This window comes from Pinus tabuliformis, chromosome 1_2 (assembly GCF_031772625.1).
Source record: "Pinus tabuliformis cultivar Carrire ecotype Pingquan chromosome 1_2, CPIR1, whole genome shotgun sequence".
Taxonomy (NCBI): Eukaryota; Viridiplantae; Streptophyta; class Pinopsida; order Pinales; family Pinaceae; genus Pinus; species Pinus tabuliformis.
This window is the reverse complement of record NC_142298.1, coordinates 214,963,689-214,989,865: the sequence shown is the minus strand read 5'-3', so window position 1 is coordinate 214,989,865 and position 26,177 is coordinate 214,963,689. Positions and strand designations below refer to the sequence as shown.

Below are 26,177 nucleotides of genomic sequence, written 5' to 3'. Positions count from 1 at the left end.
CATTTGATAAGAAGAAGAACTATGCCACTCATTGTTGGTTGGTATGATACGTGGTCAGAAATTTGGATTTCCATCTCTTTCAAAATAGATGGATTCTATGTTGCAACCTATGTTAAAAGACCCTTGTTATGTTAGGTTTCTGGCCAAGTGTTGGGTGCACTTAATCTTCCAAAATGAAGCAGATGCAAAGCATATTGTGGGGAAGGCTCTACAAATTGACTCATATTCTGTTGTATTCAAACAATAGTCTCCTATTTTTAATCTTAGGCTAGAGTGGATGAATATTGTCCCTCTTTGGGTCTTAATTCTTGATATTCCTACAAAAATATGGAACAAGTTTATTTCTTGAGATATTTGCAATTTATGAGGGTTTATGGAACATGTCTCCTCTCATGTTTCATCCCGTGATATGTCCATGGTTCGCATTCTTATCAGTGTGGACCTTCACAATGAGCTCCTAGGTGCTATTGAAATGGGTCCAAGGATGGCCCCACTTGAGTTTGACTATGAGGGAATCCCTTTCAGATGTCAAAGGTGTCATAGACATAGGCACCTAATGAAATATTGTGTGCTTCCAATGCACAAGAAGACACATAGATCCTATGGTGCAACTTTGGTGGGTCGAAAGGCATTGGAGTTCCATTCTAAGGAGATTTTGATTTATACATATTGTTTAGTTTCCATGGGATTTGACTTTTTAGACCAATATGCACATCAGTCGACAAAAGGTTCTCAATCAGAAGTCCATCCTACTACTCTGGCTCCAGTTTGTTAAGGTATCAATTCTTTTCCTCCCCTTTCCTCCTTAAATCCATGTACTAATGATGCTTGAATTTATTTTTATCAACTTCCTTTTGATCTTATCTAGTATCTGAAGGATTATGTTAAGATGATTCTTACAGTCGTCAATATTCTTATCCTCCCATTTGGTCCCTACTATTTGTCCCATTCCACTTGCCTTGGGTGACATGTCCTCATTGTCATCCTATTATACATTTATGTCATATGAGCTCCAAGTTTCTGATGATATTTTATACAACCTTCACTCTTAGCTTGTGGTTCCTCATAGGGGCGGCATAACCTGGGGCTTGGGAATTATCTCTTTGTCTCCCATGGAGGGATGGAGCCATGGTAAAAATATGTATAATTTCCAAATCCAAGGAAACATCTCTAGTAGGTCTTGCTGCTGGAAATAAATTTTCCATTAAATGGGCCCTTAGAGCAAACCCAACCCTTACGGATTCCCCTAAATAAAATTAATGTCATTCAATTGTAGGGGTCTATCTTGTGCCTCTAAAAACAATCTTTAAAGAGAATTATTTAAGTAAATGAACCAGATATTATCTACCTTTAGGAAACCCTTGGAAACAATGTGATTATTTCCTTGTGTCTAAAATCCCTCATGAAGGGATGGTCTTTTTCAGTAATGGATTCCCTCGTACATTTTGAGGGGATTACAGTAGGTTGGAGTCCATGCCATGTTATTGTTTCTAATATATGGAGCATCAACTTTATTATGGGGATTGATGTTTCATCTCTGATCCTATGTTGAACTCTTCTATTAATCAATATTTATAGTCCCTCTCAAAATCGTATATAATTCTGGGAATTCTCTTAATAAATACGTTTTTTGATCAAATAATGTTATCAATGGTGGTGTCTAATGTTATCATTGGGTCCTTCTGAATCATGGGGCCCTTAGGATAGGCTAGATCTACAAGCAGATTTCTTTAGAAGTAGGCTTTCCCACAGTCTATTGGTGGATGCAGAACCTATCAAGATATCTCCCACTTCGAGGAATGAACATTTGGGGTGAAATTGGATTGCTAAGAGAATAGAAAGGTTCCTCCTTGCTGAAGCTCTTCTGAACTCTCTCCCCTTTGTTAGAAAATGGATTGGCGAGGGACGTATCTCATAACATTCCCAAACCTTCTTGGGCATTAAATGGGTCCCCAAGGGACATGCTAATACTTTCAAATTGAATTTGGAATTGGTTGAAAGATGTGGACTTTTTTTATATTTGGTTAAGTCCAATTGGATTCCCTATTCTCCCATGGTGGATGTGTCGATATGACCCATTTTGAAGCTAATATAGAAAGGATCAAACAAAATACAAAGTTGTGGGCTAAAAGGAAGAAATTTTTGGTGCTCAAGAAGATGGAAGTGATAGAAAAGAAACTATTTCCTATCTCATCCTATGAAGGGGAAGGTTTCTCTTCCTAGGAGTCTAGTGATTCTTGTATAAGCCTGGAAAACAAAAATATTTTCGTCTTGATTGTCATGGAGGAAGAGTGGTGACAAAAAACAGAACAATTTGGTTTAAAAGTGGTGAAGAGAATGCAACATTTTTTTAGGCTTATGCAAAAGGAAGAAAAATTATGAATGCTATATGGAGTTTGGGATGAAAATGGTTTTGAGGTTTCCTCTTTCAATGGATTGAAACATCTACGAAAAGGTATTTTCAAAACTCCTTCAGAAACATCAATTGCTGAAGTCGTCCAAATTGCATAGTTTTTACTTAGAATGGTTGATGAAGAGAAGTGTAGGGCCTTAATGTTGGAGGTTTATGTGGAGGATATCAATGCAGTGCTACATAGTTTTCAGAGAGACAAAATTCCTAGACGAAATGGATGGGAGTAGAAATTTTCTTGGAGCTCTTTGATATTCTAGCTCATGATATGTTAGTTGTTATTGAAGAATATAGGAAGGAAGATTGTATTTATCCAACATTCAATTCCACTTTCATTTCTCTTATTCCTAAAGCTATTCATCCTCTCTCTTTCTCTGATGTTCATCCTCTTTCCTTTTATCATTCCATATATGAGGTTACTATCAAGATTATTGCTTCTAGACTAAATCCCATTCTTTCCATATTCATCTCCTCAGAGTAGTTTTCTTTTTTGGTTGGAAGGAAAATCCATGAAGCCATCGATGTGGCCCAGAAATTTTACACAACATCAAAAAAAAAAATATGAAAGGGGAAATTATCAAATATGATTTATACAAGACCTATGACAAAGTAAGATGGATTTACATTAGGCTCCTATTTACTCATTTGGGTTTTATCCTTGATTTTATAAACCCAGTAATGGGTTGTATTAAATTTGTTTCTTTCACAGTGTTGATAAATGGGTTAACCTCTCCTTTCTTTTATGCCCAAAGAGGGTTGCACCAGGGTTTCCATATTTCTCCTATACTCTTTTTGTTGGTGGTGGAGGGATTGAGCCAAATTTTATTAGATGCTAAGAGATGAGGGGTTTTCTATGGCTCTCTTATTGTTTAGAAATTCGCCATCACCCATCTGTTATTTGTTGATGATATCCTCATTTTTTGCAACGATGATGACAAGGATTTATTGGTGTTGGTGGAAAATCTTTCTCTTTTCAGGCATGCCATCGAAATGTCTATTAATTCCCATAAATTTTCCATCACTTACCAAAATATTTCCAATGTTGAGACCTTTCATATGACTTACCTATGAATTTGAGCTACTGGAGCATGGTTTGAAATATTTCATTTTTCAACTAAAACCCAATTGTTACAACAAAGTGGATTGGGCTTGGCTAATTGCTAAGGTGGATGTGTTGTAGCACTTTTATTTTTGATTAGTTAGCCATTAGTTGAAAAAATCAAAATTCTATAAAAGAAATGATAAGTTAGGATATGGACCAAAAAACAAAATTCAAAATAAAAAACGTTAGGATTTATTATTATTTCAAGTCCATATCATAAAAAAAGATAGGTAGTTTCTCTAAAAAAGGAAGGCAAATAAAAATGTTAGATAAGCAATAAAAGAAAATATTTGCTTTAGAAAAATTAATTAAGGCAGCTAGTTCAAACACGCCTTTAAAATTTCTGTTTAGTTTTAAAATAATGTTTAAATCCTTAATTAGGGTTTAAATTATTATAATAAACATGATTGTTTTGCAAATAGTAAATAAATATGATGTTGTCAAAAATAGTGGAAACAAAAAAAATTCAAATCAAGCACCGAATAACTGTCAGACACCTTTCAATGGATAGGATTCACTCCACCCAAATCAATGGCAGAGGAAGCTTTTCGGCCCCCTTTCGGACGTTTCTCGTTAACGCGGGGGGGGGGGGGTTGCGGTTCTGAAAAGAAGTTTTAATGGCTGCCATTTTTTACTATGTGGCATTCCAATTTCCAATAGTGTTTCAGGCCCCCAAAGCTCAAAACCGAAAGCGACTACACCCCCCCGAAATCCTGTCGGCGATTTTCCTCCATCCAACTGTTGACCTTGTTCCAGCGCCATGTCATAGACCCATTATCCCTTCTTCCATTCACAACCCTCCATGTCACTAGTCCATTGTATGTCACCCATTCGCCACCCGCCATGTCGTAAAGTCATTGTTCCCTACACTCCAAAGTCGTTACCAGCCTTAGTTAACCGTTTAATATCCCGTTAGACATTAATTCTCGCTCCTCTGTAAATTAATTTCCTACGGCTAGATTTAAATGGAAAATTAAGCCCAATTTCATTTATAAATGCCTCATGGCTCTACATTTTACCACTTTTCCACTTCCATCCATACACCAAAAGCTTTATTCGCCACTCTATGTATATTTCCCCCATCACTTTTCTTTTAGATAAAATAGTTTTCAAATTTCCCCCTGTAGCAAGATGGCTCCTAAATCTAAAACACATAAGGTTTTCAAAGGGGGGAATCCATCCACAACATTGCTTGATTTAGATAACCTTCCCCTTGTAGACTCCCTATTCAAAGCTACTGATTTTGAATGTGAATTTGATTTCCATGAATTGCATTTATGGTTAAAGCAAAAATATGTTGATAAAGAGGATCCCATTCGTTTCTGGGAGACACTATTTCCATTGTACTCCTTTCCCAAGACTCATCACTTCCCTGATTTAATGACTTGGTGTCAAGCTAGGTATGATCTTGTACAAAAAACAGTGATGACTCAGGATGGAAAAATCCTGATCAGCATTACTACTCAAAGAATAAACCAAATGTTAATGATACCTCCATCTGACTCCCTTAGCCTTTTCTCACCAGCAGTTCTCATGGACCTTTACAATAAACTCACTTTCCCACAGAGAGCCCTTATCTTTGAACTTTTTCTACCAGAAGATGCTGAATTACCCAAGAGAAATCCACCTTATCCATCTTCTATGTTCCCTGAAGCCACTAGACATATTATCTCCATGCTATCATACCTTGTAGGCTATGAAAATGATTAATTTGTTGATGAATCCACCCTTGGATTCTTTTCCATTTTCAGCAAAGGATATCAACCTGCTTTCATGTATAATTATAGCCAAATCTGGTTGATAATATACATGAACAATTTATGAATTTTACCACTCAAGGCGTTTTGAGATATAGCTCAGTCATAAGCCATTTGATTTGTTTCAGCAGGGAGATTCATTGCCATTGAGCTTAACGAACAAGATGAGCAGGGATTGAATCAATCGGTGGTTCACTAGACACAGTTACTGAAAGCAGCATCATCAAAGTTTACATTCTCTCAGTTTATAGATTATTTTGTACATCCAGTTCTTCAATTACTCAATAGCCAGACAATGCCCAGAATTGAAGAAGAGATTAAGAAGACATTGCACTTATAAGAGCAGACCAAGACTGGTGACTGATACCTCTACCAGAAATACACTCAGATTAGGATATATGGCAATGAGTTGGCCCCATACAAACTACCTAAGTATGTGCTAATGAGGATATTCTCACTGGAATACATCAGGCAGATGATAAATATGGATGAATTCCATTTTGTCTCAAACAAGAAAAAGTCACAGTTCAAGCTCAAGGCCAAGGTAGGAACATTTACCTATCATACTAGGTATGCAAGTATAGAGGCAGACAAATTATTGAAGAGTATTAATCTCCATCCAAGATTCACCTATTCTTGTGATCCTTTTTGGATCATTTCATCCCTAAGATTTTATTTGAAGGCATCACCTTACAACCATACCCCCAGGCCAAAATTGAAGAATTTTATGAGCCATGAGTAGTGGTCTGAAGGAACTCTCACAGAAGTAGATTAACAGGTTATATCGACTCCCTAGGTAAAGAATCCAGTCACTCAAAGTACTCAACATAGAAGATTCCGAGAGGAAACTGAGTTAGCTACAGAATCAATTAAAGAATACTATATACTACAAAAGAAATTGAATACATGATTTCCACTGTCAACAGGGAGAGAGCCACCATAAATAATTGATCTTGGAGAATTGGAAGATGTTTCATCAGCAAGGACCATTGATCCTAGACCTCCTTCTACTTCTTCAACTCCTTCTTCAATTGAACCATTGGATATTATTCAGTGAACTGAGACTAGCTCAACAGAAGATACTAATATCTTCTAAACATTTTTGGAAATCAAACAAAAAATTGAAAGTATTAAATCACAAGTGTACATTCAATTTCGGAAGCAGACATCCACTTCTCAGTATAGACTTGTCTCTGCCTTTGATAGTGAAAGAGGAAGGATGAAAATGGCATTTTGCAAGCTCAAATTCCATTTCCCAAATCTACAATAGATTATAAGAAGACCATATTTTCGTTTGATGTAAAGCAGATATATCCTATTGACCAAATGGATTTGCATAGGCAATCATGGGAATGTTATTTTCAACGATGACTACAACTTCCATGTCTCTTTCAAAGCTCATATCTTCCTTGTCAAATGTGCAGTCACAGCTTAAGATTCAGAAACTATCATCTTCATCTAAAGATAAAAAATTACAATCTTTAGAAGATATTATTATTAAGATTGGATATGATCCCCAGGACTGTAAAGCGATTGAAGAAATTATCAAGAAGAAGAATACAGAGATAGCAGCCTCGAAGAAACAGTTGAAACTTCCATCAACCGAGGATCTACAAACCAAAGAGATGGTAGAAAATGAACAGTACAGGGAGGATATGTTGAAGCTCATTATTGAGCAAAACATACAGATAAAGAAAATGGAAAAGCAAATAGAAAAACTGCTCAAGGAAAAATGGGCACCACATCTTGTTGTGACCTTAGTGACAACAATTCCCATAATAGGTACAAATCTAAGCTCATCTCGTACTAACATTGCTTCATCTTTAGCAACAATTGGAACAACAATATTATCACAAGAGTTACAGGTACAAAAACAGAAAAATGAAAAGCTACTCCAGAAGTTCCAAGCCCTGGAGTCAAATAAGGTAAAGAACGATGCCTTGTATGCAGAGTAAATGCAGAAATCACATAGGTTAGAACAAAGGGTCAAAAAATTAGAGAGTAAGACTCTAATGGCAAACACTTTCACCCAAGCTAAAGAAGACATTTGGTTAGATATCAACCACTCCATAATAGAAGGATGGCCATCCATACAAATCATTTTTGAGCAGCAAGAATTGATTGCTAGATGCAAGATAGAGATAGATAATCAAAAGGCAGCATTGGGCACAAAACCCAAAGAAGTAGCAGGGATGATCAAAGTACTAAACTCTAAGACTAGGCAATAGTTAGAAGAGATGAATATTCTAGATAGGACAACTACTATTTTGAGATTAAGAAAGTCCTAATGAATAAAAATTTATTAACTCAGCTGAAAACAAAGTGTGAAGCTTTGAAGACTACAGTCAGAAGGTTTCATTCTAAATTCATTGTATTGCATAAGAAAGGTTTACCAGAGTTAGTGTCATCAAAGGATCAGCTTGTAAAATTGGAGGATTACCATGAAATATTATATACTATTGCAACAGATAGCAGCCAATTTGCAGGGATAAAAAGACAAAATACTTGCAAAGAGTTTTTGGAAGCTTTGAGCCCTGACCTCACAATTAAATATGAAGTTGGACATCTTTTTCTCACTAAACCCAATTCTGAAAGATATACCGAAGTTGATGAGATACTTAGAAGGATGGTAAATCTAGAGATACCGAGTGAGAAGAGGTGGGATCAATTGTGTTAAACAATTTATTAACTTTCCATTCCAACAAGAAGACAGCACAACATAATTTGAAGGAACAATCATCAACAACTTCCTACAAAATAGGGACACATCGTTCAATAGTTTCCTTCTACTATTTTCTTTCAGCCTATTTTTTAATCAGTTTAGGGTATTTTGTTTACTATCTAAACTAGTATAAATAACTCTCTTCTATGAGTTATTAAAGGTGGTACCTTTCCATAAGCAATTTTTTAAAGCATTGATGTTCAAGCTTTTTCTAGATCACAGATAATAAAGCAAAGGATTCTGAATTTGGTATTATACAGTTTCATTTTCTTCTGTAAGTTTATCATGTGTTTCATTGATTCTGTTAATCTGCATATGCTTAATTTTTACAGAGATATCAGGTGAGAATAAATGTGTTACAATTATTCTTAAAATTCCTTCCGAAGTTATTATTATAAAGAGATTGAGATATTGGACTATTTGTCTGAAAGGCTCCCTCTGAATCATAAAATTGTCAGTATCTTATGTAATTTTAAGCATATTTTGTTTAACTTCTAAACATTGGTCAAAGGTTTTCCCACTTATGATGATTTATATTTCTATCTGAAGTTTAAAGTAATCATATCTTCTTATTATTCTTTTTCACATTTTATCAACTTATATCACTTTGTGAAGTTAAATAAAAACCCTTTGGTTATTTATTAGTACTATCTAAAAAGCTTAAATACATCATTATTATAGTTTGTTTTATGTATTGGTCCTCCATAAAAACCAAAACTAAAACCCCCAAAAAAATATCTTAGATGCTCTGGTATGATCAATTGACCATTATCATCTCAGAGGTACAACAAGATGAACAATTGAACTATTGGTTCCATAGATGGATTTCCTATAGAGGACGTCTGGTTCTAATCAAAATCAGTGTTAGAGGCTATTCTGGTTTATTGGGTCTCGTTAGCATGGATTCCCAAATGTGTCTTGGACAATATTAGAAGGTTGCATTTTTTCATTCTTTGGGTAGGAAATCAAGAGAATGGTGCACTTCCGTGGGTAATATGGGGCTCCATTACCAAACCTAAAGCTTTGGGAGGCTGAGGCTTAAAGAATTTATTACATTTTTCAAAATATTTGGTTTCTAAATGTGGTTTTTGTCTACTTTCAACGAAAAGTCTCTGGATGTTGGTATTATTTCAAAACTACATTACTCCCATTTCGTTAGAAGAATGGCTAGGGAGATTGTTATATGGAATCTATGACTACGGACAGAAGTATCTTCCCTAAGCCTGGTGGACTGACCTAGAACAACAGAAAGACAAGGAGAAGAATAATGTTTTCCTTAAAGTAAACAGATAACGTGATTAATCCTACCTGGAATATGGTGTATGCTTCGCTCCTTCCTTGGCTTGTATGCTCCAATCCTAGAACCAATCACTATAATTAGAACCTACACAGTCAGATAACACAAACCAGTGATCTAAGAAATATATGTAGCATCATATAATCACTTTATTCAATATATCAACATGGTATTGAAATACATGAAACAATAACATCATATATAGGAAAACAAAGAACTTTTTGCATTAATAGAACTGGAGCGAGTTACAACCAAAAATAGGTGTTGATCTTGTAGAAGGGCTCCTCCAAGTTGACTTGTCCTTTCCTTGTCACAAAGTGTACCTCTAATCACCCTAATGCATGGAAATATATCTCTCACATCAACAGCGTAAGGGTAGAATCACTCTCCAAAATCCAACCCCTTGCCTATGGATGGCAATAAATATATAGGTGGAGGAGGTAGTTCATGAATTATTATCCTTTTACCAATCTAGGATTGACATCCACTCTTGATGGGAGGATGAGCTCAAGGGATAAGGCATGAAAAATCCAATGTAGGATAGGATAGGATTCGATAATTTTATTTGAGGTAAATAGTTACAACATATCTTGGAAGCTTCTGGAAGAGGAAGCTTCAGGATTCTTGTTTTTTCCCAAATTTCAGAATCAACACACCCTCACATAGAGCAACTTGCTACTGATCAGCTAAGGTATAGAGTAGTGCAAATTGGTAGTTAACTTTGGCCAAGGAGGGGTCAGGGTGCATTGGTCCTTAAAATGACCGAAATAAGGTACATTCTGGTAGAAACTCAGGGATTAGTAAGAGTCATGCATACGGATTTGTGCAAGGATGATGAAAAGGGGTCAAAGGATGTTTATTGATCTAGTTTGCAGGCCTATTAACCAAATGTAGCAAAATGGACTATCCCAAATTGCCCCCTAAAGTGAAAAGTTAGAAATGATAGTTGATGACTAAAATTCCTTATCTTGTGAAAAGTCAGGATCAAGAATAACCGATGAGATTATCATCTGTTATAGTACATTTACATCATGACATCTTTGCTGAGGCAGGTATACCCATACTCAGAATATAAGCTAACGTTAGATGTATAATGATCAAAATACACATCCATAGATGACTAATGGTGGACCCATGATTGGATGGATGCCTATACGATCATAACCATCATACGTTGTGATCTTGTATTACTCCCAAACTCACAACTTGAATGGATGAAACTAGATTCGAGGTCTTATATCTCATTCACATGACGAACCAATGTATGAGTCTAACCATGTGAATCAATGAGCTAGAGTCTAACATGGTAGAAACCATCCGATTATCGGTCAATGATGTAAGTTGTTAATAGATGCAAGATAAACCTTCGATGATGTTAATGGCTCTCAAGGAACTCTAGTACAATTTGTATAGTGTGAGTAGATGAGTTGATGTCGAACACCACACAAAATGTTTTAGTTGAAGGCCAATGATAAATACTTATTTCCAAGAGTGAGGAAACTTTCCATTTATGTATGCAAGAACCAAGGTACCAAGGGGTGTTCTTAAGTCATCTTCCTAGATAATGAGCTAAGGTCGATAGGAAACTACCCATGATAGCAGGGTCTTGATGTATCCCCCATCAACGACACCAAACAGGATGATGATTTGAGAGAGAATGATCAAAATGATATTGATACGGAACTGGATTAGGAGAGGCATACTAAAATCAAGGCTTAAGAGCATTGTAGCACTGAATGAAATCTCTTAAACACAAGGGCGACACTAAAATGGAGTTGGAAGCATTAACCAAGAACAAAAAATGGAGGCTTTGAAAAGGCATGATAAAGCAAAATACTAGCAGATTTCCCAACCCAACACCCATGGAGATGAAGTGGAAGAGTTTCATGTTCAAGAGCAAATCGCTACCATTAATGAATGGAGTACCATGTTTTCCCAATTTTCCCAACCATATTGGTCAATACCTCTTGATTTTTTAACAATCTTGAGGAGGATGACAAATGCTTGATCTGTAAGTTCATCCTTCAAATGAATCTCTCTAATAATATTTAATGAACCCAAAGGAGTGGTTTGGTCCCATCATGAATGATGAGTCCATTGTTTTTTGACTTTTTAACGAGTCCTACGAAGGTATAACTCAACATATTTCTCATGTTTAGAGAGTTTGAAAAACAGGTGAAAAGACAAACCTTGATGTTCCTTTTCATGGATAGTCCCTTAGGTTCGGAAAGGTAGAAAATAATACCTAAGAGAACCTCTTAGCCATACTTGACTAAGGTATTCCTTTTTCATAAGTAGTTTATCTCAGTCCAGAAAAAGAGTTAAACTTATATTAAGGACATCTTTTCACTTAATTTAACAATTTCAAAAAGACAACTGCTCGACAATCTTTTAATATTTTGGGAGTCTGAAAAGTGCTAAAAGAGGTCTCTAGGAGGTTCTTGTTTTGTAATTTTACGGAGTGTGAAAAAGTGAAAAAGTGTTATCCTTGGCAAAAACATCTGTTCAAAACACGACAAAATCTATCAAACAATTGTCGACCTACTCAGAACATCACAAAAAGGATTAAAAATACCTATTTCATGGTAAAAATGGGTTGTAACTAGGTCAAATCATTAAATACGAATAAGATAATGGAAGAAAGAACCATAAATATTCAAAATGACTATTCAAAATGGCTATTTATCTTTACCATTTCACATTTTCATTCAAAAATAGGATTTCTAAGTATTTTTTTCACTCGATCTTCTGTGGTTGATTGCACTCAATCCAATGGATCGTTCAAGCATTGTTACTTATAGGTAAGAGCTAAGACCTTTATCTTTCAATTCATGGTCCCATTTTATGTTGTCATGCAAGTTTTAATTATTTGTGAGGACCCTGGGGTTTAAAGAACTCACCCTATAACCAACGAAGGCCCAAATGGTCGAAAGGTGTGTCGAACCTAAGTGAACATACATTGCAAGGAAGGGGTGCAACACAATTTCTCTCGTGATAAGGGTGTGTTGGGTGCAAATCTAAAATATGTTTTCTAGTTTCCATTCAAATGTTTTCAATTTTATTAAATGGAATGGATCCTAATGAGTCTCTTCTTGATGTTTCAAGTCTTAATTAACACAAAATGACCTTTATATGGAAAGAAACAAAACATGAAGAACATGATTTGAATGTAGCTAATGATCCCACTACCATCCAGGCACTGAAAACTATGGATCTTTGAAATTCTTTTGGCTTCTTGGTATGAGGCAACAGATGGAATTACTAGCATATCTTGTTCATTCATCAGATGTCCAAGCACAAGCATTCAAATTTGGGGAAAATCTTCTTAAGACAATGATAGAGGACATATATTTTTCTGACAATTTTATCCATGTGAGTGCCCCCTATGTCTCCTAGGTGGGAGAAGGGGTGGAGAAATGGTGAAAGATTATATTTCCACTTATTTCAGACCTCAATCCAAACCAACTAGAGATGGAAATATTAGCATAAGTGATATAACCCACTTCCTTTAAGAACGATCTTATTCATCATTATCAGATTGGTGGGTAGCTAAAGAATTCATGTGGCTAGAAGATCATACATTCAATATGGTGTGGAGTGTTTGGAGCCAACAATATTCAACTGGAGTGAGGAAGTGTTGGTTAATATAAAAGAACAATTTTCTAAAGCAAGAGAGGGAAAGTTGAAAAACTTTAGCTATAGTTCCATTTTGGTCTCTTTTTCTCTAGTGAAGGTTCCATTACTATAGGCTCAGCATATTATGCTCGAGCCCATTTATCTAATGTTTCTACAGATGAGGAGGTGGATAGATCATATGTCCCGACATGCAAGTCTATTAGCGATCAATTTCTCACCAACCTTATTTTAATGGTTGCATAGACAATTCATTATGATAAATGATTATTCATATGAAGGGATGGAATTTTGTGACAACCCTAAGCTCATGCCTCTTGAGGGTGAGAGATGGGGTGTTAGAGGTAAGATATTTCAACAATTTGAATTTTTGGAAGTTTTACAATTTTTATTTTTATTTTTGATGTTTTCAAGTCTAAACTATTGATTTTTCATGCAAATATTGGGCTTGTTCGACGGTAGGTGCTTCATATCTCCATCGTGTAGGAGAAAAACTATAGGAATTAGTGGAACCAATATAGGTTGATGCAGTAGGATGGGATGCACTACGGGATCTTAATGTAGTCGAGATCCTAACAGAGGTGGAGCGCCATCGAGAGGGGTTGACACACATCAACCAGATTACGATGTGACTTCTACAACACACTATCAGAGTGCTTAGGAATATTGGTCAGCTACTATGCAATATATCTCATACAGTGGCATGTTATCATGAGCACCTTGATTAGTCTACTTAGATATTTTCATGTAGTTTTTTATATGGGCCATGTGGCCATATGTGCCTCGAGCACAAATTTTGTAAAAACAACATATATATATATATATAGATATCACTACAAAAAAAAAGTCATTGGTGAGGGTCATGCCTATGACGGAGCTTTAAGGCCTGTCACCAATGTTACATATGGTGACGGTCCTTAAAAAATCATTGTTGTAAGTGCATATAGTTATGGTCCTTTAAGGCTTGTCACTAAATCCATTTGAAACTTTTCGTGAGGGTTGTTAAAGGCCCATCACTAATTGTCTCTTTGGTGACACTTCTAGTGATGATCTTTTATTGACCCTCACCAATGCTCTTTTTGGTTACTTTTGGTGACGGTCAAAAAACGTTCGTCATCATTGATCATTCCAATGAGTTTTTGATGATGCTATGTGCATGTTACTATATTTTTTGTCAAAAGATAATGATTTAATAACAATGTTGTGGATTCCTTTTCATTATGTGTCCAATTCCATAGTGGTTAGAGTAATTCAATTTGTTAATAAGTAATTAGTGTGTATAATTTCCCTCAAGTAATGAGAATATAGGTTTCCTATGGGTCAATACATGACTCATCTATTTTAGGTTTATTATATAGCAAATTACCTTTATATAAAGCTCCACTAGAGTGTGTAGGAACCATATTATTTAATACATAATCAAGCTCTGTCAATTCTATTAATGAGAGAGACTTAGCACTCCTCAACATTGTTGGCACACCTTAACATGCTTTGGAACACACTAGCATTCCTTAGCACCTCGAATGTATTGGAACATCTTATACATAGAACATATTTCTATGACTAGGACACCCAAGCACATGTTGGAAGGCCCTAGCATAGCAGAGCCGTCTCCTAGCAGGTGTTAGCATGCCCTATAGTCCCTACCATGCACTGGAACACTTCGCAATGCATCAACACACATTAGCATTTTGCATGTATTGGAACCTGTTATTAGTGTGCCTAGCATGCCCCTTTAAGATAAAGTCATGACTTATTAACCCTCTTATGTGTTCATTTCCTTGAATTTTAGCTTGGTTCTTTCATTTACTGCCTTGAAACTCCACACATATTGGCATACCCTGACACCCTGCACATACTAGCATGCCTTAGCATCTGGAATGACTTGGCATGCCTTGACACTATTTGGAACATGTTAACACACACTGTAACTCCCTAAAACACTCTTTCACTTCTTGACATGCCCTGGTATTCCTTAGCATGCTTTACCAGTGCTTAACATAACTTGTCACTCCCTCCTTGGCATGTTAGCTAGCACTCATTGACACTTCATGGGATACCCTCATATTCATTCACTTCCATAAATTTTGACTTATTGATCCCTTGAGTTTCCCTAGTACTCCCTAACACTCCTCAACATGCATTCATACTCTCTGGCACACCTTAACACTCTTAGACATTCCCTTCCACTTGATAATATGTGCATCGCTCCCTGACACACATTGGCACTTGGCACGTGTTGGTGCTTTGCAAGTCTTAGAATGTCTAACATTGATTAAGATGCCTTTGTAAGATTTGGAATGGTTTAATATTAAATTTATTGGAGATCAATTATTGGAAAGTAGATGAGAAGTAACAAAGGAAGATTTGGCACTTGGCAACTATTGGCATCTAGTGTTGGTGTGCCTAGCATGCCCCTCTTGGAAAAGGTAAATTGACGACTTATTAACTCTCTTATGTGTTCATTTCCTTGAAGTTTAACTTGTTTCTCTTTTTTGTTGCCTTGATAGTCCCTGGCATGTATTTTCACATCCTTGACACATATTGCCATGCCTTAGCACTTGGCACATGTTATCATTCCCTAGGATGCCTTGGCACTCATACCCTCACAACTAGCCTTACATTTTTTCACGACATGGGAACCTAATCAAGTCCTTAGCTACTGCATTTGAAGTGACATTGGTGTACTTTAGCCACAACAACTTGACCAATTGTACCGACTACAAGTAGATTGTGCCTTGTTCACCTAAGAACTGCCTATAACTTGTCCCACTTATGAAATTACCAAGACAGGGATCACACCTAGCCATGTCCATAAAACAACTAAGCAACATAGCTTACACAAGCTATATTTCACATGTATGTGTAGTTCATATAAACAATAGAGCATTAAATAAGTGTTTTCAAGAACCACAAGACAAACAAGACAAACAAGACATAAGTCAACACAAGTCAAGTGCCCCAAAATGTATACACAACAATGTACAATATGCAATTGTCTAAAATAGTTTAAAATATGAGCATTCGGCCAAAGTGTACCACATGTCATATAAAAATAATAGATAAAGGAAAAGCAGTATTGTGTCAAGCACAAAGTGTTCCTTTGTCTAAAATTGCTCTATCGAGCCCCTTATCGCAACCCTAGGCTTGTCTCCAACAATCCTATTATGAACTTCTTCTAACACACTTCGTCCTTGGAAAACTTGAATTCACTAACACTCCTTAGAACACACTCTTATTTGTTCATTTCCATGCATTTTGACCTAGTTCTCCCTTGTGATGCCTCAGCACTCCCTAACACTCCTCATCATGCATTGACATTGTTGGCATGTGTTAGCACACCTTTTCATTCCTTGGCATGCCCTGCCCTCCTTGGCTATTAAGCCCTCACAACTACCCTTAATTAATTTGCAACTTGGGAACCTAACCAAGTCCTCGCTTGACTACAAGAGCTTGAACAAGTTATGGTTACCACAACTAGACTATGTAGTAGCTTGCGAGGTACTCCACAAGCCTAGTGAGATGGGTTTGTGATTTTGGTCACAAAAGGCTTTGTGGGAAAAGAACCCAAGCGAATGAGTTTTGGACAAAGATGGGGTTTAAAATATAAAAACAAATAAAAAGGAAAATTAATATCTCCTAAGGTCTAAGTGGATAAAACACATAAGTTCTAGAGGGTTCCTAAGAGGCCTAGCTAGAAAAAGATATTTAAGGAGGCCTTAATATGAACATCAAGTGAGAAGGAAATCATTTTATTGAGGCCAGGAGAGATGTATTCCTAAAGTAGGTCAAGTTAAAGGGCTGATTAAGGGTTGCTAAAGGGAGGCCATGATCATCCACCAAGAGCAAGATCATCATGTGAGGGTTCAAATGAATTTCACATTCCTTAATGAGTTCAAGCTAGGAAGTAGGATGGCATACTATTGGTTCTCTTTTGGCAAATCGAGCTCAAGTGAGGCGTCTCATGAGAATTTGGACATGTGATTTCAGTGGTATTTCTATGTAAAGTTTGCATCAAATTATGAAATAGGAGAGAGGGTTGAGACCCTTTCGTATGATGGTTATTAGGCTACAAGTTCTATGATAAAGACCAACACAAATGGAGGAGGGCATGCACTGGAATTTAGGGCCAGAATAGAAGTAGATGCAAGTGTAATATTGACTAAGGTAATCATAGTTTAAGGGTCATAGAGATCTAAATTTCAAGTAAATATTTAGTCAAAGAAATGCCTAGAATATATGGATCCATATGAGCTAGGCTAAGTCTCTTATGGAGGGAAGAGTTGTTGTTTTTGCTATGGGTGGATAGGGCTTGTTATAAAGTAATTAGAACAAAATTATAATTCCCTAGTTAGGTTGGGTTCCTAGCATGTTCAGTCCATAAGCTATGCCCTTAAGACTATGACAAATCTACATAGAATAAAAGGGGTCATGACCCTTAGAGAGAGGTTTATATTTGCAATATAGATGGTTTGCAGAAGTATGTGTGGAGATAGCAGACCCAAAGGAGGGTGAAACCTAAGTAGAAGATTGAGCAGAAGAAATGTGCCATATGAGGAATGGATTGACATGAAGAAGAGTTGATTTTGGTGGAATTTCCATAAAGTTTTGGACAAATAAATGAAGCAACCTATAAACAGTTAATCAATGGACTATTAGTGGATGATTTGTGACCCTAGTTCAATGATTTATAGATTTTTAGAAGGATGATAAGTGGAGTAGTTTAGATTTTTCATAGATTGGACAACAAATAAATGTTTACACAAGAATAGTGATTTTGAGAGGATTCAAATCACTATTAGGTGGCATATTTGAAGAGCCCTAGATGAGGGTTGTGTTGTGGGCCCTAGATTAGTAAAATAATTGACTGTGGTTGGAAAAATTGATGGTAGTCCAAGTTCAGTTGAATGGTTGTTAGGTGATTGTCAAAGAAAAGCCCTAATTCCTATACTTGTGAAGGACAACAGCGTTGGAAGAAGGGTAGGTGTATTGGGCCTAAGGACATGTAGACTTGGAAGGACTAAAGTAGTAGTCAAGTAGGCTAGCAAACCATCCCTAGTTGAGTGTATTGTAGAGGATTGAGTCAGTGAGAAGAAGGAAACCTTCATAGTGCTAGACTTCTCATCTTGGAGCAATAGTATGGAAAAAGTGGGTAGACCAAAGACTTGTTCACAAACGGATTTGTGAAAAGTTGTTCAAAGACTTTTTGCATACCTTGAAGGAAAAAGGAGGTAGATAGATGGAAACATTTGTTGAGTTGAGTTCAGTAACCTAAAGGATTTGAGTTCATTGATAGAGGCATATTGAGGACTTACAACATGGGAGGTAAGAGGACTTTCCAGATGTGTTGAAGACATGTGGACTGAAAGGGTTGTATGTGGCCACCATCAGCAGGTAGGTCAAGTGTTGTCTTTTTCAAGGTATATTGGTTGTCAAAGGACTAACACCAAGTCCTAGTTGTATTCCTTGTATCAGTGTGATTGTAAAGGGCCATGATCCCTGGTATGGGAGCTCTAGCCTATTCTATTATAGTTTGTAATATAATGAAGAAGGGTTTGAAAATGTTAAAAAATATCATGTGCACTAGTTGATTCCCTATGTGTATGTATTTTGTTATGCAAAGTAGATGTGTTGTGGCACTTGAGTGTGTTCACATCAAAGATTCTAACACCAAACCTAGATTCTCATGTGTCATGGAAATTCAACATATGTCTTGTTCACCTAAGAACTACCTATAACACATCTTAGACTACTCATTTCCAATATCAACTCATCCCAATTAAAAAGTTACCAAGGCAAGGCTCATCACATCCAACCGTGGTCGTAAAACAACTAAGGAACACAGTTTACATCTTGGCATGACATGGCACTTGGAACGTCTTAGCATTCCTTGGAACTATGTGGCATGTGTTAACACCCCCTACATTCCTTGGCATTCTTTGACACACCCTAGCACACTGCAGCACTTCCTGACATGCCTTGGTAGTTTAGCATACCTTCGTACTACCTAGCATATAACCTTGTCACTCCCTCCTTAACATAGCTAGAACTTGTTGAAATTCCCTATCACACACTCTTATTCATTCATTTCCATGTATTTTAACCTATTGCTTCCTTATGATTCCTTGACACTCCCTTACAACAATCCCTATCACACATTGGAACACCCTAACAACTGACACATCTTCACCTGCCACCCTAGAACTCTAGCATTTCTTGGCACTACCTAACATACCTTGTCACTCTCTCCTTAGCACACCTAGAAATTGTTGACACTCCCGATCACAGACTCTTATTCATTCATTTCCATGTATTTTGACCTAGTGCTCCCTTGTGTTTCCCTAGCACTCGTTAGCACTCCTTGGCACATGTTGGTACACCCTAGCACCTATGACATCCTGGCATGTCACCCTGGACTCTAGCATGCTTTAACACTACCTAGCATACCTAGTCACTCCCTCCTTAGCACACTTGGAACTCACTGAAACTTCTAACAAAAAACTCTTATTTGTTCATTTCCATGCATTTTTATGCAACGCTCCCTTATGTTTCCCTAGCACTCCCAGCTAACACTTCCTTGCATGTGTTGGCACATATTAGTTGCATGCTTCCCTAGCACTCTAACATTCCTTAATATTTCTAGGAATCCCTTGTCACTCCTTGTTATGAAACCAGCTCAAGAAAAGATAGAAAAGATATATCAACGCCTTAGAATTAAGCCTCTTCGAGGGGGCAACCTCCTTTACATTACATAAATGAACAATTCTTGGATGATTCAAATGACAAAACCTCCTTTCTATATATAGGAGTCTAAGGAGTCACAATATAATCCATCCAACCTAACAATAATAATATAAAGCCACAAAAATAACAATAGAGGAATTCTATGGGGCACAGTAATAAAAATATGGGGGCAATAGGGGCACAACAATATTAATAAGGGGTACAACTACAATAGTAATGGGGTAATCACTAGTATTATAGGGACCCAACATGCCCCTCACCTTCAAAAAAGTTTTGTCCTCAACGCTTGAGTAGTTCTGGACACTTCTGCATAAAATTCTTATCCTCCCATGTGGAATCTTCATCGGATAAGTTCTTCCACTTGATAAGATACTCTGAAATTGATCGATTTCATAACTGTCGAGTTCTTGTTTCTATGACTGCTTCCGATTCCAATATAATTTTTCCTTCCTCGTCAAGTTCTGGAAATATTGTTTGAACTGGGAGCTTGTTGCCTATAACCTTCTTTAAACATGAAACATGGAAAACTGGGTGCAATCGAGAAGCTGCAGGAAGCCCCAATTTGTATGCCATAGTACCAATCTTTTGCAACACCTTGTATGGACCATAATACTTTGGTGATAATTTATTATCCTTCTTAGCTTGCTTGAGGGAAATTTGCTTATATGGTTGTAGCCATAGGAATACCCAATCACCTACATAAAACTTCCTTCACTGCGATGTTGATCTGCCTGTTGTTTCATTCTATTCTCTGCCAACACGAGGTTATCCTTTAAGAGTTGGAGGACTTGTTGTTGATGTTCGATGTGATGTTCCACTGCTTGAACCTTAGAATTTTCTCTTAAATATGATGTGATGGATGGTGGTTGATACCCATAAAGTGCCATAAATGGGGTCATTTTTGTTGTTGTATGGAACAAAGTGTTGTACCACCATTCAGCCAGAGGCAACCATTTGACCCATTGTGTCTGTTTATCATATACAAAGCAACGAAGATATCCTTCCAAACATTTGTTTACTATCTCAGTTTTCCCATCAGATTGAGGATGATAAGATGAGCTATGAGCTAACTGAGTACCAAGACAAGAAAATAATTGTGTCCAAAAATTTCCAGTGAAAATGGGATCTCTGTCACTTACAATAATCTTTGGGTTTCCATGTAGCTTTTGAATTGTTTCCATAAATGCAGTAGAAACCGTACTGGCTTTAAATGGATGTGATAATGCACAAAAGTGTGCATACTTGGTAAGTCTGTTAACTACCACCATGATGACACTCTTTCCCTCAGACTTGGGTAAACCTATGATAAAATCCATTGAAACCTCCTCCCAACGTTGGCTTGGAATGGATAATGGTTGTAATAGACCCGGTGTCTTAATTGTTTCCAATTTATTTTGTTGGCAAACCAAACATTCCGCCACAAACTTTTGAATATCTGATTTAAGGCCAGCCCAAAAAAATTCCTTCTTAACCTTGTGGTAAGTTTTTAGAAATCCTGAGTGCCCTCCTAAGGGAGAAGTGTGCAATTCCATAAGAATCTTTTGTTTTAGCTGGGAATTCTTACAGAGGTATAAGCGATCTTTGTACCAAAAAAAATCATTTTGCCAGCTAAATGTATCAGACGTACTGGAATCTTGTTGTAGCTTTCGAATAAGTGCCCACACTTCTTTGTCATTCTTCCATTCCTCCCTTGCTTCGTTTATCCAATTTGGTTGGATAATAGAAATGGTGCACAACAATGCTTCCACATCCTCATCCTTTCTTGAGAGTGCATCTGCCACCACATTTTGCTTCCCTTTTTTGTAGATGATTTCAAAGTCATAACCCAACTTTTTTGTGACCCACTTTTGTTGCTCTTCAGAGGATAATCTTTGTTCTAAAAAGTATTTAAGGCTATCATGATCCGCTTTTACCTTGAAGTGTCTTCCCATTAGGTAGGGTCGCCATTTCTTAAGTGCATGGAGTATTGCCAACATATCCTTCTCATAAAGAGCTTTGCTTAAAAACTTTCCCTTTATTGGACGACTTTCAAAAGCAATGGGTCTTTCATCTTGCATTAGAACAACACCAATCCCATTTCTTGAAGCATCACATTCCACAATAAAGTTTTTTGTGAAGTCCGGTGTAGCTAAGACTAGTGCTCGGCACATTGCCTCTTTCAGATGTTCAAAGGCCTTTGTTGCTTCCAGAGTCCATGAGAATGCATCTTTCTTCAATAATGTTGTTAGAGGTGCTGCTATTCTCCCATAATTCTTAACAAACTTGCGATAATACCCTATCAACCCAAGAAATCCTCGCAGATGCTTTATGGATGTGGGGATTTTCCATTCCTTAATGGCTTTAATTTTGCTAGGGTCTACCTTAACTCCTTCATGAGATACAATATGACCCAAATATTCCACCTCCTGGACTCCAAAGAAACATTTGGATCTTTTTGCATATAATTGTTTCTCCTCCAATAGTTGTAGCACCCTATCAACATGTTAAACATGATCCTTCCAAGACTTGCTGTATATTAGTATATCATCAAAAAATACTAACACAAATTTTCTAAGGAATGGTTTGAAAATTGAATTCATCAAACCTTGAAATGTTGAAGGTGCATTGGTAAGGCCAAAAGGCATGACCAAAAATTCATAATGACCCTCATGAGTTCTAAATGTTGTTTTCGGAATGTCTTCAATCTTCATTCTAATTTGACGATATCCTCAACGAAGATCCAACTTGGTGAAGTAAATTGATCCATGCAATTCATCCAGTAATTCATCAATGACAGGAATGGGGAACTTATCTTTAATAGTGAGCTTGTTGAGCTCCCTATAATCCGGACACATGCGCCATGATCCATCCTTTTTTTTCACCAATACTACTGGAGCAGAGAAAGAACTTTGACTCGGTTGAATTATACCAGCCTCTAGCATTTCTGCAACCATACGTTCAATTTCACTCTTTTGGAAATAGGGATATCTGTACGGCCTGATGTTTGGAGGAACACTTCCTGGAATTAGATGAATAGCATGATCATGATCACGCATAGGTGGGAGATCTTTGGGAGTCTCAAATACCTTGGAATGATTGTCCGAGACTTTTTGGAGATCTGGAGAAATAGATGATTCCGATGTGGAAACATCTAGCGAACATAATTGTGCAATTACACCTATTTGCTCCTTTTTTAGAAGCTTTGTCATACCATTAGAGCTGATTATCTTTCCTGGTTTCCCTACAATACCCCTTAATTCAACTTCCTTTCCTTCCGCAGAAAATTTGATGAAAAGTTCTTGAAAATTAAAAGCTATTGTACCCAAGGATTGTAGCCATTGGACTCCTAGTACAACATCAACACCTCCCATTGGAATGGAAAGCATTGAGCTAGTAAATACATATTCTACCATGGATAACTTGATATCATGGCACTTTCCAGAGCAATTTATTGTTCCTCCATTTGCAATCATCACTTGACACTCTGGTGCTGGATATAGGAAGCAATTCAATTCTTTTGCTACACTACAATGAATAAAATTGTGGGTGCTTCCTGAATCAATCAACACTATTACCTTTTTCTTCTTGATTTGTCCTTTTATCTTGATGGTTTGAGGAGTGGTAATTCCCGCCAATGCATTACAAGATATGGTCGTATTTATTTGTTCTTCATCTAGGCTTTGTTCCTGGAGTATATCCTCTTCCTTTGACCTTTCTTTCTCCTTTTCTTCTTTCTCTTCACAATCTATGTAGAATAATTTCTTCTCAGCACACTTATGACCTTTAATGTATTTGCTATCACAACTGTAACAAAGCCCTTTTTCTCTTTTTTCTTCCAATTGTTGTGGTGTCAACCTTATAGGTTGTGGAAGACTAGGGGCAACAACACTTCCCTCTTTATAGTTGTGAGTGGTATGCTTCCTGGTTGCCATAATTTTGCTTTCCATTTTTCTTTCTAACCTGAATGCCTTCTCTAATGAATCAGGTTCCCAAAGGAGAACATCATGTTGGATATTATCATTTAAAGACCCTATGAACACATTAATCCTATGCTCCTCTGGAATATCTTTTACCCTTATGTTCAATTTTTGGAACTCCTCAATGTGCTCCATTATTGAACATTTTTGTTTGAGACTTATCAATTGGCTAAAAAAAGTGTTTCTTTTTGTATCCTCATAATGTGCTATCAATTCTTCTGTAAAAATTCCCCAAGTGATAAATTATTTACGAGAGAAAAGCCATTGATACCATACAAACTGATTTGGTTCCAAATATAAAGTTGCCATACATACCTTTTGTGTGTTTTGCACATTATTGAGATCGAAAAATTGCTCCATCTGTAATATCCATGTTGCAAGATCCTTACCATCAAACTTCCTCATATTGATTTTTGGAATATGGTGGGGCTTCGATCCAACATTAGAGTCTATGATATCACGATTAACATTTCTTTTGTTCGCATCATGAGTTTCCTTTACTACCTTTTCACCATTAGTAAGTATTTCTTGTAGAAAATTTGTCAAATCTGTCTTCATATCTGTCATGCCTGTCTTCAAGTTTGTGTTCAAATCTATCTTCAATTCTTCCATGTCTATCTTCAAATCTATCTTCCAATCATCCATCTTAGCTTCCACGCCCTTTATCTTAGATTCCATGCCATTTATCTTAGCTTTTGTGAGCGTGACATTTGTTGCACTTGTTCTTGTAATTTTGATATATCATGTAGCATTTCTTCCTCTTCTTCATGAGTCATGCTAGAGCTTTCAGGTTCCTTACTAGGTGTTTGAATTTTCTTTCCTCGGGGCATCAGTCATCGATAATAATGCTTTACTATGCCCTTTGAATTCCTTCAAACCAAGCTTACGCAAAAATTTGAAAAAAAAACTACACACCTTTTTTCACTTTGTAGAAGCCTGATATTGAATCTGATGCATCTCTGTAATTTCAGATCCTCCAATTCTAAAATTGTGACCTATAGTAGCCTTCTGCGTCCTCTTTCCAATGCCATAAGTCTGACCCAAATTGGATTTTCCAAGGAAGAGTTATGTGAAATCTTCCACAGTGACTTGATTATAGACTAGTTCAGTAGAGCGAACTTGTATGACGTGTCACAAGTCACTCTTTCGACCTTTGGATCTGAAAAATGCATGCAAGAAACTACAATCCGTCTTCTTTCTGTAACTTCTTACGAAATTTCAATCTGATCCCGAGAGAGAAAGTTATGACGATTTTCCCCAGGTCACTTGTTTGGAATGTAATTAAGGAGTCTGCAAAAAGACCAACTTCCTCAGATCATATCTCCGCAAATATAGTGCGAAAAGCTCTGAAATTTGAAATCAAGTTTTAGCACGATTTCTTCGCAAATGGGTTTTTTTTGCAACTTCTGAAACATCGCAGAAAAAAGTTATATCGAAAATGCCACGATGACCCGTTTGGAACAGCGAAACCCTAGAATCCAAAGCTCTGATACCAAATGTTATGAAACCAGCTCAAGAAAAGATAGAAAAGATATATCAACGCCTTAGAATTCAACCTCTTCGAGGAGGAAACCTCCTTTACATTACATAAATGAACAATTCTTGGATGATTCAAATGACAAAACCTCCTTTTTATATATAGGAGTCTAAGGAGTCACAATATAATCCAGCCGACCTAACAATAATAATATAAAGCCACAAAAATAACAATAGAGGAATTCTATGGGGCACAGTAATAACAATATGGGGGCAATAGGGGCACAACAATATTAATAAGGGGTATAACTACAATAGTAATGGGGTAATCACTAGTATTATAGGGACCCAACACTCCTCCTTAGAACACTTGGAAATCACTGACACTCCCTGTCATGCACTCTTATTCATTCATTTCCATGCATTATGACCTATTGCTCCCTTATGTTTCCCTAGCACTCGCTAACATTCCTTGGCATGCAATGGCACACCCTGGCACTTGGCACATATTATCATGCTTTCCTAGCACTCTTTCATGCCTTGGAACTGACTAACATACCCTTTCACTCCTTCCTTAGTAGACCTATAACTTGCTAACACTCCCTTTCACACACTCGTATTCATTCATTTCCATGCAATTGAAACTAGTCCTCCATTATGTTTCCCTGGAAATCCCTAATGTGTTGGCGCCACATCCTATAACCTAGCACATCTTGGAATTCCTTAGCACTTTGCATGTCTTGGCATGCCTAACATGCCTTGGAACTTTCTAGCATGTGTTAGAACTTCCTGGAATTCCATGCACACCTTGGCACTCCCTAGTTGTCATACCCTCATAGATAGCGTTACTTTTTTTGCAACTTGGGAACCCAACCAAGTCATTGAAAAAATAGTGTGGTGCCTAGCCCAAAGTCTCCCTTTGTCTCGAACTGCGTTTTCCATCCCCTTATCACAATCATAGGATTTCCTCCTACAAGTCTTGTTCCTAAATTCTCCTAATATACTTCATCCATGGGGAACCTAGAATTCACTAACACTCCCTCGCAGAATCTCCTATTCGTTCATTTCCATGCACATTGA

The 26,177-nt window shown here is 37.0% G+C and overlaps 1 pseudogene; it reads left to right on the top strand.

Moving 5' to 3' along the window:
- Positions 1 to 7,556: 7,556 nt before the first annotated feature.
- The window catches only part of LOC149205198 (putative beta-D-xylosidase 7), a 58,306-nt pseudogene continuing 39,685 nt past the window's right edge, over positions 7,557 to 26,177 (top strand).